Genomic DNA, 10,963 nt, shown 5'->3' with positions numbered 1-10,963 from the left:
TGTATTTAATATGCATAATAAAAAAATTACTATATTTAGCACATTCTGGAGTTTCCAAATTGTGATTTGTAGATCAGGATTTTCGACTGCGTTAAGTATACTATGCTTAAAAATTATTTTTATATCAATATTTTAAATATATATATATATATATATATATATATTTAAATATTTTAAATATATATATATATATATATATATATATTCATAAAATATATAATATTCATAATATATAACATTCATTTAATACATAATATATAACATAATATATAACATTCATAATATTCATAAAAGATTGATTTGCTTCCTCAGTCTTAAGAAAAGGCTAGTTATATTCCACTAATTCGAGCCCTACCCAAGGGCCTTGGAGTTGTGGAAATACTTCCAGAATATGAAAGCTGAGCCGAAAAGTGGCCTTTTGCAGCTGCCCAATTTTTAATCCATTTAACTCGAATGCTTCTAGATGTGTTTACAACGTTTTAGGGATGACGGCTAAAGCACCTATTATTATGGGAACAACTTTCGTTTTCTTTTGGCAAATGTCCCCAGTCATTCCAACTGCCCAACATACAATGCACCCTCTGTATCCTTTTGCCAGAGAGAGAGAGAGAGAGAGAGAGAGAGAGAGAGAGAGAGAGATCATAAACCTGTTTGTCAAAATTAGACACAAAAAAAGCTCCTGGCCCTGATGGCATTCCTACAATTGTCCTGAAGGTCTGTACACACTCTCTTACTCCACTGGTATGTATCCCAAAGCCTGGAAATTGGCCTATATTCAACCCATTCTCCAAAAGGGTGACAAATCGCTGCGATCTAACTACCGCTCATTAGGAGAAATCCTCAATTCTCAACTCTTACTCTACCTTGAAGGTACCCAGCGATTAAGTGACCACCAGTACGGATTTGGCGTATCCCAAGTGGTTGCACTCGATATCTCTAAAGCCTTTGACCGGGTCTGACACAAAGGCTTATTAAACAAACTTCCATCATTTGGACTGTCTCAGAACTTCTGCAGAGGGGTTGGCAGCTTTCTGCTGTCTGGACGCACATTAAGTGTGATGTAGATGCCTCCCTATCCTCGCATCATCCAACTAATGCTGAGGTCCGAAAAGGTTCAGTTCTCTCACCGACCCTCTTCCTTCTGTATATCAATGAATTGCTTCAGTTGACCTCGAGCAAATACGCAGTTTTGCAGATGACAGCACATTGCACTGCTCTCTTTCATTTGATAAACTTACCCTACACACCCCACTTCAACCACAACTTTCCTTAATTCGGACCTCCAAGACTTCCTCTGATGGGGCTCAGATAACCTCGTCAACTTCAACGCTAGTAAAACCCAGTTCTGCCTTATTTCCTACAAAAATGAACACTTTTCTCCCGGCATTGTTTTTGATAACACTCATATTCCCAGACAAGACGAAATCTCTCTTCGCAGAATTACCATGAAATGAGGCCTCTCCTGACATAAACACATCACAACCGTTGGATCCTCAGCTTCCAAAAAACTAGGCTTTCTCTTTCGCTCAAGACTTCAAAACAGCTGTTAACCACTGTTCTCACATTTGAAGCGGGGCTCCTAAAAGCTCCCTCAAAATTTTTGACTCAATACAGAGGAGAGCAATTAGACTAATAAATGAACCATCCCTCACCAACTCTCTCCCCCCACTTTCACATAGACGTTTAGGCTCTGAAATTTGTATATCCTATAAATATTTTCATGGAAAATGCTCATCTAAACAGCATAAAAAATTCCTCCACTCTGTACTTCACCCATTGGAACACGTACAGCCACCGCCGAACATCCCTTCACAGTACACCGTGAAACCCAAGAACAAGTTTATTTTCCTCCTCCTTCATCCCTGCTACTGCTGAACTGTGGAACAGTTTTCCCCCCTGATGTATTTCCCAAGGAATACAATATACGGACTTTTAAATCGAATGTCCACAAGGTTCTCCTTTCCCATCCCACTACTCATATACGGTACTAAAGTACTATAGATTTACCAGCCTATATATATACAGGGTGTTCCGGATAAATTTGACATATTTATAATTAATTATATTTTTCCGTAAGTTACATGTATTAACACACACTTCTCTTCATTTAAAAGTTTGGACCCTTCTTCATTCATATACAAGATGTCAGAAAGGATGGATAGCTGGAACCCACCTGAATCATGGAAGAGAATAACTTGTATCATGATGATTCGTGCCCGCCATCAAAATAAGGATATTACGACTGCTGCCCAATGCTCCCTGAATACAGTAAAAACAATCAGGCATGAACTAGAGACTTGCAATGGTGACTACGAGGATGTAGCAAGAAGAAAGATCCCTAGCAGACGATCTGATTGCGTTCGTACAGCAGAATTCCTCGCAAATCTGCAGGAACAGCTGTTGAAGAACCCTGGCATTGGAATTCGGGCTTTGTTCGTGGAGTTGCTAACTGTAGTCAAGCCCTGGATAACAAGGGTAGGCCGTATGTATGGCAGCAGGATTCGGCCCCTTGCCACACCTCTGGGAAAAGTCAAAAATGGTTGTCTGAAAATTTCTACGACTTCACCAGTCCAAATGTTTGGCCTCCAAACTCCCCAGACCTTAACCCCATGGATTATTTTGTATGGGGCGCAGTTGAAAAAGACACCAATCGCACTTCCAGTAATACAAAAGCCCAGTTAATGGATAAAATTAAAACAGTTTTTGGGGCCCTTCCCAGGGAGACTGTAGCATCAGCTTGTTCGAGGTTCCGAAGCAGAATTGAAGCTGTGATCGATGCTAATGGTGGTTATTTTGAGTAAATCTTGTTGATAGTATTGTAATTAACTCTGCCTGTAATGTTTTTTTGTCAATTCATTAAATTTAATAGATACAAAGAAGATTTTCTTTTTCTTTACGAAACTGTCAAATTTATCCCGAACACCCTGTATATATATATATATATATATATATATTGAATGATTTAGATTGATATATGGAATAGAGTAGAGTAAAGTGTCCTCTCGTGATGATTCCATGGAATATTTGGTAGTGTCAGGTGGTAATAATAAACAAAAATGATAGCTTTCTGTATCGTTATCTTTTATTTTACTTCAAATAAAACAGAAATTAAAATTACCAGCGGTTCTGTCTGGCTTCATCAAGACATGTGTAATGGTAGTACATGGAACTCAACGTTTGAACTGAATGTCCTGAAGACGACAGATAGAACCGCTGGTGAAACTTATCAACAATTATATATACGTTTTCAAAAAAATCTCTCGTCAACTAATAAAGCCAATATTAAGTTCCAGTTTAATATTAATTAGTGACCAAACGTTGAGTTCCATGTACAGTGTTACTCATTTCCTGAAAAAGCCTGACAGCCAGTGGTGAAACTTATAGACAATTATAAATATTTTTCCAGAAATGAAAATTATTTGTTGTATTAATGTATTCTAATAATCAAAGAAATAATTCATTTTATGTAGAAATGGAAATTATTCATAATAATAATAAAATTTAAAATAATTTTATAGTAAACAAATTAAAAGAAAATAAATTGTTTGCATTTTTCAGTTTTGACATAATAGTGTGATAAATGATAAACTACACACTTCGATTATCACGGCAAGGAGAAACAAATGTTCTCAAGTGCTTTAATCACGTTAAATACGAACTAAAATCTGATAAAATACAACAGAATGTTTACAAAATTCCTAATACTACTTAATCACAATTATTCATAGTAAAAATGATTCGATATGTTCTATTCATTATCAAGAATAATTCATGGATTATTATTGAATACATTATTGCGTATGAAAACCTAATAATAAATATCAATATGAATCGAACACTTTACATTCAATATTAATATTTCGTCATTAAAATAAGATAATTTTAAATGAAGCCTTCTCTTATTCTACCAAAGCTGCTACTTGCGAATTTTTTTATACATCATGTTAATAAATTTGTGATCCAGAAAGATGGTTCGTCTTTTATCAAAGAATTCCTCTAGATGAAATTAGTGGACCAAAGCATTCTTGCTATTATTTGTTCTATGCAAACGCACTTCTGACATAGTCTGAAATGAATTGATCAAATAAAATTAATTGCTTTTTATTTATCAAAATTCTATTATTTTAAAATTATTTATACTAGTAAAGTTCTCATTAATAATATTTTTGCTTATGAAGACTCTCCGTTCTGAAGGGTTTTCAAGATTCATGTTCCATGAACATAGATTCATGTTCCAGTCGCTGCACTGAATTCCGCATTAAACGTGTCGGACGAAGAATGGCGATTTTTACATATTATCCTTCGTAGTACCTTACGGTCAAGTTCAGTGATTGCTGCGGGTCGTCCACTGCAGCCAGCACTTGCATTTAACTCCCTGCGCTTCCATCTCAGTATGGTATCACCGATCGTTGACCTAGAATGACACAATTTGTCAACAATTTGACGAAGAGATAGGCGTGCAACGTGGCATCCTATCACAACGCATTTTTCAAACTTTTTCAGTTCCCTTTTCGCAGCCATTTCAGCCGGAGACAGTTACCTTGACTTGGGAGCAACATAATCCTCCAATTTTTACCCGCTACAAACACGTGACTCGTTACATGGCAAGATGCACCTTTCCCATGCGGGGGGGGGGATCCATTGACTTATTTTCAAGCAGTGTACTTCAGAAGGATATTGAAAGAGATCTCCTAATTTGACACCATTGTCCCGAGTGTTTAGTTGAGCAGTTGCAAGTGATATTGACACACACAATCCTGCGTTCTCATAAAATGGATCACTCATCGCTGAAACACAATCAAATCGTTGTTGAGGCAGATTAAAATTTACTTGATCAAATATCAAATATCAGTTTTTAGGTGTGCCTTTGGGTTTATGTTCTCGGGCTAATAACATCGCCTTCATGTTATATCAGAAATCTCCCTAAAAATAATACAACTGAAACTCCGAAGTGATTTGTAGAGAATAATTTTATAATATTCTTACAAAAACAAACAAACAAAAAAAAACAAAACAAGCATCACCATTCGAATATATATAATATTGAAGAAGAAGAAAGGAATCGGAAATACTTAGGCCCATTGGTTGATTTCATGGTTTTCCTTATTCGCTGCATATAAAAGATCTTTTGCACAGTGCATTGCCGTAACCTACTCTACTTGGCTTCTTTTCCATGACAAATCTTTCTTCTACCGACGCATAGTGCTATAGGTAAAAGTATTTCAGAGGTAAATCTATTTACTTATTTATATAACTTCGTACTGAGAGAGCAGTACTACTTTTACATCAGTCCTAAAAAGGACTCTGAAGAAGGCCGAAACCTGTACAAAAGAAATTTCAAAAGTATATTATCCGACGCCAGTTTCGTGTTATCATATTAGTCACACGTTTGTGGACACGACGCGCCACCTTGCGGGGCCCTCAAGGAAATCACTTGAAAGTCTTTCTTGGATAAGCCTAATGGATATAAATCTTGTAATTAACGGCACTCCAGACGCCGCATGGAGAGATGGCGCTAGTAAAGCGGGGAGCTGCCTCAAGATCCTCTTTTTTCTGCTTTACAAGGTCAGAATTCTGCTCATAGTACTGGAACTTGTTTTCAATAGGTAAGTGAGCACTCACTACCCATTACCTGAGCATCAATTACCCAAACGTCACCATCTTTTATCATTATAATATCTGGCTTTCCAACTCGAGTATTGTTTCTGTAATGAGGTTCAACCATGGTCTCTCAACATTTGTTCTTAAAATGATTATTCAATATGAAGACCACAGCATTATGTCTCTGCACTCGAATACCATAAGTTCGACGGCAACAAATAGATATATGAGACAACACTGCAGTGGTAGCCAGCGCTACAGCTTATGTCATTTCTGTTCCATCTGGCTGTGCAGGCCTTAGTGGGCAAGGCATTTATTCTTGTTCCAATTAAATCAATGTATTAATAACCCGGGAGGTCTAGTGCTAGTTGATGCAGGGGAGGCACCAGGTGTGATTCCTTAAAGCGAGCGCCATCTACAGAGCCATGAAGTAACAACGTCCATCTCTTATGCTCTGCTGAAGCAGGCTCAATCTGGGAGATTGAGCTGATATTGGGACCGGCATTTGGCACGTCTAAAGTCCTCTTGAATGATAGGGCTAAGAAAGGCCTCCCTGCATATTGTGAGGATGATGTTTCAAGATTTGATATTTTAGATAAACGAAGTCGAGGGATTAGCCACCTTAGTGATGGAACTAAAGCCTTACGTCCTTCACCCTCGCATGAAAATACGCAATTGGAGTGCCTGTCGAAAGCCGGCACTCCAATTTGTGTCCAAATAAATGTTGGTTTTAATGTTATACCATGTACATGTAAATACTTAACTGACATTCGGAGAATTATTCTGTCATATTAATATATGTATGTGAATACTATTCACAATGAAATTATAGTTTCATTATAAAATTTAATGCATACTTTTGTTTTCGAAAATTCACAATATAATAATATTGCCTTAAAATAATTGCTTATTATATTACATTTTGGAGATCTTAAGAATTTTAATTAAAATTACTTTTATATGAAAGACTTTTAACTTTGGTGTCCTCCAGTCAATCAAATGAATATGGAATTTTCAATGCTTGAAAATTCCATATTCGTTCTCAAGAATGAACAAATAAAAACTAAACAGTTGGCTATTAATAGTAAAACAATTTTTATTATTATTATTTAGTTTTTGTATAATTTACTATAAAACATAGCTAGATCTATAATATTTCCCTTATTTTGAAAATATTTGCAAAAAAATAAATTAGTTATGCTTTACACTTTAGTAATATTATTTTGCACCTACTAAAAGTTCACTTATGCTGAATTTATCTTTCTGACATACGATTGATACCCTTGGAGATGGACAACATCAAAGATCACATCCAGTTCCTTAACAAGGAGCAGTCTCTAGAGGTTGCCAAAGTTTTAATAAGCAAATTAGAAATTGACTGGCCAGGATTTATTAAAGAGTACATTCACTCTAATGATGGAGAGGAGGAGGAGAATGAGAGCTCACAAGAGGATCTCATTGCTGCTCTGTCACCAAAATCCCCCTGTCTAAACATCTCTCAAGGGGAGCACTCTTACAAAAGAAGAAGAATCATAGAAGACCAGATGGATGAAGACACATGTACATTAGAAGTCCCAAGGAACACCGAAAAGTTTCCACCAGTAACACTAAGGGACAAGGACAAATGGACCACTGTCACAACAGCCCTTAGGGAACACAAAATTGCATATTCCTAGGCAAAAAAGCAAGATGAAGGAGTCACAATCCAACCAGCCTCAGTCACTAACTACAGACAGCTGACAAGATTAATGGATAACAAAAGTCTCCCATATCATACTTTTGCTTTACCCAGTGAGAAAAATCTCAAGGTTGTGCTTCGCGGAGTGACCGAGGGTGTCACCTGTGAAGAAGTCACCACTGACCTTATGAGTCAGAACCTAACACCAGTGAAAGTGAGCAGGATGCTCAGGGCAGATAAACGACCAATGCCACAGATACTTGTAGAAATTGATAAGACACAAAAAGAGATCTATGAATTAACAACGATATGTGGCCTCAGAATTTCTACTGAACCACTAAGGAAGAGGTCAACAGCTGGGCAGTGCCATAGGTGTCAAAGGTTTGGCCATGCCCAAAAACTTTGCAAGGCAAATTACAGATGTTTAAAATGTGGCGAGGGCCACCAGACAGTCATGTATACAAAACCAAGATCCACTCCAACTAAATGCGCCAATTGTGGAGGACCTCACCCTGCAAACTACAAGGCATGCATTACACACCAAAATAACCGAGGGTTACAAAAAACTACCCTTCCAACACAATTCAGCGATGCTCAAGACAGCCGTGCCAGTCACACCCCAGCCCAAACTATCTCTAGCCCAACAACTCAAGAAAGGAAACAAATGCCTAAAACGTATGCAGAGGCAGCGCGAACAAAAGCTACTCCATCTCATGATCATATAGGCTCAAATCTAACATCAGTACTAACTGCCTCACTAGCTACCATGCTACAAGAAATCAGTATGACGAATCCTTCGTCGTCCTCCACGAAAAGATTCCTACAAGGCACCCACTCAATTCTGACAGCCCTCAACAATGAATAGAAGAAAATTCCATCCCAACTCTCTCATGATCACGGCATGGAATGCCAACGGACTCCGCAATAAAACTCTAGAACTACAAGAGTTCTCTCACAGGCATAAACCCGACATAATACTGATAAACGAAACACATCTCAGACCAGCTAATAATCCCAAATTACGGAACTATACTATGTACAAAACAGATAGACTAACCGGAAGCGGAGGAGGAACAGCTATATACATTAAAAACTACCTAAGCCACAATGTTCTGACCAATCCCGAAACCAAGAACCTAGAGATAACAGGAATTGAAGTAATTACCAACAATGCTGGCAATATTAAAATCTATGCTGTATATAATCAGCCCAGCATTCCATTGCTGGTATCTGACTTGGACTCCATTCTGGGCTTCACTGACCCCATCATCATGGCTGGTGATTTGAATGCCAAACATACAGCTTGGCATAGCTCCACAATCAACGATAAAGGTCGAATTCTAAATAATTACTCAACGCAACATTCTATTTTTGTAACTGGACCCACAGAGCCCACCCATCACAGCTCAACTGGAAGTTCAGATGTACTTGACATAGTTGTCCTTAAAAACATCAAATACCAATATCAGCTGGAAACAATAAATGAACTTTCATCAGATCATAACCCTATTCTGCTTCAACTTGGTACACAAGAACAATTCTCCCCTCCCCACTCTTTCATATCTTGGGACAAACTCTCCAGAATCCTACCTGATCACATTGGCCCAGTCCCTACTATTCACACTAAAGAGGAGATAGAAATGGCTGAAAACAACCTTACTAGTCAAATCAAAAATACAATAAAGTCAATTTCCCAAACTACAGTTTTTCACCATAGTAGATGGATCCCCGAGGAGATTATGGATTTGATTAGACTGAAAAACAAGCCAGAAAGAGGTATCATAACACAAGAGCCCCTCAAGATAAAGCAAACTTGAATCAATTAAACAGATATGTACGTGAAGGCCTCCAAAAGCATCTAAACCAAGAATGGGAATCTAAGCTAACAAAATTAAACCCTGAGGACAACTCCATATGGAAGTTTCTGAGAACCTTCCGCACCAAAAGACAACTTTTACCTCCAATTCAAACCTCGAATGGTATAGCTCACACTGATGGGGAAAAGGCGGAGGCTCTGGCTGACAGCTTGGAAAGTCAATGCAGCCCCTCATATGAAAAATTTGAACGTCAATCATGTTATGGCCCGCCGAGTTAGGCAGGCCATAAATGACCTAGAACCTCTCACACCCACTTCTCCAACAGAAGTTATAAACATTATAACCCACCTGAACAACAATAGAGCTCCAGGCTCAGATGAAATTACAAACCAAATAATTAAACTACTCTCCAGAAAAGAAATTGTACATCTAGTCAACATAATTAATGCCATCCTCAGACTCCAGTATTTCCCTTTAATATGGAAAATAGCAGATGTCACACCAATCAAAAAGATGGGAAAAAACGCTCAACTCCCTGAAAACTATAGAAATATCAATCTTCTGTCTAACCTTGGAAAGATCGCAGAAAAAGTAACCTTCACAAGACTTCAATTACAAACGGATAAACTAGATATAATCCCAAATGAGCAATTTGGATTTAGAAAAAAAAACACTCCACCGTTCAGCAGATTCACAGGCTGATCGAATACATTTCCGAAGGCTTCAACCGGGACTTTCATACAGCTGCAGTCTTTTTAGATGCCGCAAAGGCTTTTGATAAGGTGTGGCATCTAGGTCTTCTCTACAAACTCGTCACATTCAATATGCCTATTAATCTAGTTAAAATAATTCACTCTTACCTCAGAGACAGATACATGCAAGTCAAAATAAATGAAACTGTATCAACCAGACGCAAGGTTCTGGCGGGAGTGCCGCTGGGCTCACTCTTGGCCCCCTTGCTGTTTTCTATCTATATTGCTGATATCCCTCAAAACCCAAGCTCAACAATCACTGCATTATATGCTGATGACACTGGATTATTAGCAAGATCTCTCAACCCCAAACTAGCTATTAAGAGACTTCAAAGCAGCATTCACACGCTGGAAAGATGGTTTATGGACTGGAGAATTCAAACCAATCCACAGAATAGCTCAGCCATACTCTTCCCTAGAAAAAAGCCTCAAATCAAGGAAGACATACATTTACTAGGTGTTAAAGTCCCATGGCAGAATACAGTCAAATATCTTGGAGTAATTCTGGATAAAAAACTACAATTCACCAACCATATAGAACACATAAGGTCAAAGACATCCAAAGCAATAGCGCAGCTCTACCCCATGATCAACAGAAAAAGTAAATTCGATACTCAGAACAAACTGCTCATATACAAGATGGTAATACGCCCAGTCATAACTTATGCATCTCCTGCTTGGAGTCATACTTCTAAACCAATATTCAAAAGCTGCAGAGAATACAAAACAAATGTCTGAGAATGAGTTTGGATGCTCCGTGGTTCATCAGAAACTCGCAAATTCGCAGAAACGTCAGCATTCCCTACATCACATCTCTTCTTCATGACCTAGCTGAAAAGTTCTTCAATAAGACAATTAATCATCCGAACCCACTGATCAAACAAGCATCAGACTATAATGAAGCAGATTTCTACAAGTACAAGAGACCCAAGTCAATTCTATGCTCAGCTGAACACGGTTAATCTCACTGCCCTTTCAGGGCGAGCTTAAAGCTCAATAATTCTACACCCAAAGAACTTTCCTTTTCAGATGGAAGGGAATATGAAAAGCATTTATGCTTCACCCATCAAGTCAGTACCGTTATGCGTTATGCGATACCCTTGGAGAATGGGGCA

The sequence above is a fragment of the Typopeltis vanoorti genome, chromosome 9 (assembly GCF_054136105.1).
Source record: "Typopeltis vanoorti isolate ZY-2024b chromosome 9, IOZ_Tvanoo_1.0, whole genome shotgun sequence".
Classification (NCBI taxonomy): Eukaryota; Metazoa; Arthropoda; class Arachnida; order Uropygi; family Thelyphonidae; genus Typopeltis; species Typopeltis vanoorti.
This window is presented reverse-complemented; position numbering follows the sequence as displayed.